The sequence below is a fragment of the Euprymna scolopes genome, chromosome 42 (genome assembly GCF_053919585.1).
Source record: "Euprymna scolopes isolate OS-2025 chromosome 42, ASM5391958v1, whole genome shotgun sequence".
NCBI lineage: Eukaryota > Metazoa > Mollusca > Cephalopoda > Sepiida > Sepiolidae > Euprymna > Euprymna scolopes.
The window spans coordinates 37,025,225-37,031,224 of record NC_136523.1 but is presented as its reverse complement, the minus strand read 5'-3'; the positions used below and the strand labels follow the sequence as shown (position 1 = coordinate 37,031,224).

General features: G+C 30.7%; 1 protein-coding gene across 5 annotated transcripts in view; it reads left to right on the top strand.

Annotated features, from left to right (window-relative positions):
• The first annotated feature begins 2,044 nt into the window (after nucleotides 1–2,044).
• Nucleotides 2,045–6,000, top strand: part of LOC145267022 (uncharacterized) — a 200,224-nt gene continuing 196,268 nt past the window's right edge. For 2 of the 5 annotated variants that reach the window (XM_080122941.1, XM_080122942.1), the window contains exon 1: nucleotides 2,045–3,079. The gene's annotated coding sequence lies outside the window, so the exon portion shown is untranslated. The other 3 variants (XM_080122943.1, XM_080122948.1, XM_080122949.1) reach the window with 3 other exon arrangements.

Sequence of the window (6,000 nt, the reverse complement as noted above, 5' to 3'; positions counted from 1 at the left end):
AATCCAATCCCGCATTTTGCTAATTCCTACCCTCTGATGAGAAGGAAAGTATTTCTTCGAAACTCCGAGGATTAAGGACTATCCATTTATCTAGTGTTTCCTTTTCAGATTAAATAGGTTTTTTAACTCATTTCAAAGTGTTTTTTAACATATTTTATTAACTGTTTGCTCATATTATAAGCTCTATTTCCTATTTGGTTTTATCGAGCTTTTTTATCTGGCTGAGATAATTTTATAAATATTAATTCTTTAATATTTATAATTCACTTTAATTTTACCATCTTGGATCATTTTGGTAAATTCAATCGTAATTTTCACTTTATATATATATATATATATATATATATATATATATATATATATATATATATATATATATATATATATATATATATGATCAGTTTTTTTTTTGAAAAAGAATTCCAGCAGAGTGCTCAATTAAAAGGAAAATCCAAATTGTAAGAGCGTATTTATATTTTGTGTACAGAAAGTTGTTAGTTGAGACAGATCATTGGTACCGTCGGTTTCAAGCCCAATAATAAGGCCCGTTTAAGGTATCCTTATCAAGCTCTCTTCAGCCAATATTCGCTCTCAAATACTCTCATTGAAAAAAAATTAAAAAAAACTCTCATTTAAATGAAATGAAGTGGTTGAGTTTCATATCAAAGAATTTTTATTATTCTAAGCAAGACAAAGAATGCTTTAGAAAATTAATCGGATGTAGAGAACGTATAACATGGATTTTACCAAGCAAGCTGGATCTAAAAAACATTCATATCCTTTTTCTACAAATCCTCCTGATACAGGACTTCTGATAAATGTATTATTTTCACTTTGACTTTCCATGTCTCACTGACTTTAGCAAATAGGGTGCATACCTTTATAACTATTTGCTAATATTTTCTCTCCTCTGATGAGATGGTAGACATCGAAACCCTATAGGTTAAGGAGATTAATTTTCTAAAGAATTCTTTGTCTTGCTTAGAATAATAAAAATTCTTTGATATGAAACTCAACCACTTCATTTCATTTCAATGAGAGTTTTTTTTTAAATTCATTGAATTACAATTTAATATATATATATATATATATATATATATATATATATATATATATATATATTGCCAAAAGTGTGTTTATATATATATATATATTGCCAAAAGTGTGTTTATTCATAAAGTCTGAAGAAATGCTGGTTTTGAAAATTTTCAAACGACATAATGCTTGAAATTGTCGAACTGGACATGGAAACAATTGTAACGTAAATTGAAAACACTTTTTGTTGCCACCAACACCTTGTTTTGAAGTCTTGTTTTTGCTTACACAGTATATTAATGCTCAATTATAAAATTTGATAATTTTGTAGCTTACTCTTTAAGTCAACCAATTTTGGCTTAAAACTCATTGGTATATGAAAATTTACTGAATTTCACGAACTGAACTCAGTATAATTACATATAAGTCTATATATATATATATATATATATATATATATATATATATATATATATATATATATATATATAAAGAGAGAGAGAGAGAGAGAGAGAGAGAGAGAGAGAGAGTAGTTTTCCATGCCTTTAGTAAGTAATTAGAGCATATAGCGCTCCCAAATAACCCCAAAAATTAAAAAATAAACGAAGTTCATCATTAGTTTGGCGGACGTTGTCGAGAGTGCCCCCCCGCTTCTAAATTCCACATTTTTCACTTTTTCTTTCTTTTTTTTTAACTTTTTTCCTGTTAATATCACGGATTACAGACTTAAGTTTCAGATTATAAAAAAAAATAAATAAATTTTAATAACTTTTCACGTGGGGGCTTCAGTTTTCAACTATAACGTTGTACTAAATTGAACACGAACTTTGTGACCACGAGGAATAGATAGCTACAAGCATAGATGAGATGGATACATACATACATGAGAGAGAGAGAGAGGGGGTTAAATACATAGATGAGAGTGGGAGGAGGGAAGAGGGGGAGTAAAGAAATCTTTCTTTTTTTTAACCCCTCCATTCTAACCCCCCCTACCTTCCGGTCACATCAGAGAGAATTGCCTTTTTTTTTTTTTTCATCGTGGTCAGAAAGTTTGTGTCCAATTTTGTACAACGCTATAATTGAAAACTGAACCCCCATGTGAAAAGTTACGAAAAAAAAAATTTTTTTTTTTTTTTTTTCAATTTTTTTTCATAATCTGAAACTTAAGTCTATTAATCAATGATATTACCAGGAAAACAGCGGAAATTGTGGAATTTAGAGGGAGGGGGCACTCTCGACAACGTCCGCCATTAGTTTTATTATTATCAAAATAAAATGAATTAGTTTATGTATTGTTTAGCTTTCGTTTGGATTACGCATAGTATACAAAAATAAATAAATAAATAAATAAAAATAAAACCCAAGCAAAAAAAAAAAAAAATCTAGGGTATGTGTTTATTTATTTATTTTTTTATTGATATGCGCAGGTCCAGCAAGTACACGTTATCTAAAAAATATATCGAACTAAAAAAATAAATCAAAATAAATAACAGTACAACAAATAGTCCTTATTTTCAGTTTTGCTTATTTCTTTCTCTCGTTCCCTGTCCTTGTCCTTTCTTGTAAAAAAAAAAAAAAAAAAAAAAAAATCCCGATTTGTCGTTTGATATAAGCAGTGCTCCCCATGACCTTGTAGACGGTTGGTTCCTTCTTATTCTCCTTCTTCTTCCCCTTAAAAAACAAAAAACAAAACAAAACAAAACCTTTTTTCCTCTTTCTCTCTCTCCAGGCGAATAGAAAAGGGGCAGTGCGCGTTTGCAAACAAAAAACAAAAAAAACACTTCAGGCTTGAGAGAAGGACAAATTACAAGGTGCGTGTTCCTCTCGCTTTCTCGGGGCTTCTATTTAAAAAAAAAAAAAAAGGATATTTAAAAAAAAAAAAGTGTATATACTTTGCTCCTTTTTACTGTTGACGACACTGGCATTTTTTGTTATATATATATATATTTGAAATTAAACCCTAAAAGGAACTTCAGCAGTTTGGGCCCCGCTCTTTTATTATTATTATTATTTCTATCTTTTAGTACCAGCACAAGGATTCTTGGTAAGTTTGAATTAAATTCCCAATTTTCTTGGAAACTAAACGTGATATATATCCTTTAAAAAAAAATATATATATTAGGATTTTATTTTTTTACAAGTATTCCTTACGGAACTTCTAAAATTTGGCCCCAATTGACTGTTTTCTTTATTTTTACGTTTCAACCATCGCAAATATCCCGGGTAAGTTTGAATTAAAACCTAATTTTTTTATGTTTATTCCTTTTTTTTAGGGGGGGGGGCCTCTATACACATATGTGTTATGTTCAAACAATTATATATATATACACACTTTTTGTTTTCGTTTCCTTGCAGTACGGCTGTACTGTACTGCTGTTTAAAAAGGTAGTCGACTTTTTCCGTATATTTTTTACTCCCATTTAAATCCTTGAAAACATTAATAAACGATCTTTCCACTAAATTATATATATTCAATTAACCTTAGCTGGCATGATAAAAGGGTCCGTTACTTTTTAAAGAATTGTCGTTTTTTTTTTATTATTATTTATTTTACGATTTATTCCCAACACAACGCAATATATTTGGATTTCGGTCTCAACGACGGATTTGGATTCGCCCTATTTTTTCGTAACCACCGTAGCGTTTTTATATCGTGAATCGATATCTTATATATATATATATATATATGCACAGCCAATGGGTTGACCATTCGTTGTGGTTTTTAAAAGAAGCAATTAATTGCATCCAAGTTTAAAATTGAGTAATTTATAAGTTATTATTATTATTATTATTATTGAAATAGAAGACGAAAGAAAGCGGGTACATATCTCGTTTTACGATGAAAAGGGAAATGTTATTGGCGTTTAAAAAAAGGGAGGAATACGTCTACTAAGAAAACGAAGACGAACGATTGTTTTGGATATAAATATATATATACACATATATATACACGTCAACCTCCGAAATATGTCTAGGGTAAATGCGTACATGTAGATAAACTAATATTTGATGCGGTTTTTAGTTTTGTAAAAGATATAACGGAAGAGGAGGCGAGACAATTACGGGGGCACTTGTTGGAGCACGCGATATATAAACCAAATTCTTATTTTGTATTGGGGGAAAAATATACGCCCCCCCCTCTCCTCAAAATATATCGAATATAGATAGATACAATACATATGTGTAGGTAAACCAATAATTCTTGTGGTTTTAATTAGTGTAAACCAGTAAAAAGTCGAATTACGCAAGAGGGAGGGGCGAGACAATTGCGGGGGCGCACTTGTTGGGGGAAAACGATATATAATGATACGAAAATGTGTTTTTGAATATAAAAATATAGACGTGAACGGTGAACCCCCCCCCCCCGAAATATGTTGACGGTATATATATATATATATATATATATATATATATATATATATATATTAATGTAGATTAATATTTGTTGTGGTTTTAATTCTAAGGCTGTTAAAAGTCGAACAACGGAAGAAGAAATAAGGCAAATTGCGGGGGTATTTGTTGGGGTAAAATAATTATATATATATATATATATATATATATATATATATATATATATATATATATATATATATCCGGGTTACATTGCATAAGAAGAATTGCTGGTTTTAAATATAAAATATGTACGTGAACCTCTGAAATATGACGAGGGTATATATATATATATATATATATATATATATATATATATATATATATATATATATATATGTGTGTGTGTGTGTTTGTGCAAACAAAGTAAGAATCCTTGTTTAAATTATTTTAAGGCGCTGAAAAGGTTAATAGCCGAAGAGGCGTAAGTTAATTTGCGGGGCACTTGTTTTGGGGAAAAAAGTGGGAAGACGCACTTTGGTATCAGCTGTGCGGATTCTTTCGTTTCCTCTAATGTCGACGTTGTCGCACACACGCGTTACTGTTTGTTTTTTGTCAATTATTTTATTGGGGATGGGGGGGGGGCTTTTTTTAATGTCTTTTACAGTTTCTAGATATTGGCGGACATTGTCGAGAGTGCCTCCCTCTAAATTCCACAATTTTTTTTTTTTTAAACATTTTTCCTGTTAATGACTACAGACTTAAATTTCAGCTTATAAAAAAAATTGAAAAAAAAATTTTTTTTTCATAACTTTTCCTATGAGGGTTCAGTTGTCAATTATAGCGTTATACTAAATTGAATACGAACTTTCTGACCACGATAAAAAAAAAAAAAAAAAAATGGCAACTCTCTCTCTGATGTGACCAAAAGGTAGAGGTTAGAATGGAGGGATTAAAAAAAAAAAGGAAGATTTCTTTATCCTCCCCCTCTTCCCTCCTCCCACTCTCATCTATGTATCTACCCTCCCCCCTCTTCATCTAATCTATGTACGTAGCTATCTATTCCTCGTGGTCAGAAAGTTCGTGTTCAATTTAGTACAACGTTATAATTGAAAACTGAACCCCCGCGTGAAAACTTATAAAAATTAATTTTTTCAATTTCTTTTTTTTTCTTGTATAATCTGAAAGTCTGTAATCGATTATATGAACAGGAAAAAAGTTAAAATAAAAAAATTAAAACAAAAGAAAAGAAAACTGTGGAATTTAGAGGGGGGCACTCTCGACAACGTCTGCCTAAATATAAATAAATACACACAACTAGAAGAAACATAAATATTTGTGCATTAAAAAAATGTTTGTTTTCGTTTTAGGAGGGTTCCGTCCGCGGCAAGGGGAAAGTTAAAACAAGTCCCACCTTTTACCCTTCCATCTCTCCCATGTTAAGAATGGGTTCTTACATTTGCACGAGGATGTTAAAATGCACAAGTGCCGAAATATATAATAGACACTTATGCACATTGCAGTAGTACTTATGGGCTTTACCCCGACGCTTGCTGCAGGCCTGTCAGAGTAAAATCGAACACGATATAAAAAGGCAAGACAGAATATCCTCAACACAGTTTTCGGTGCTTATGC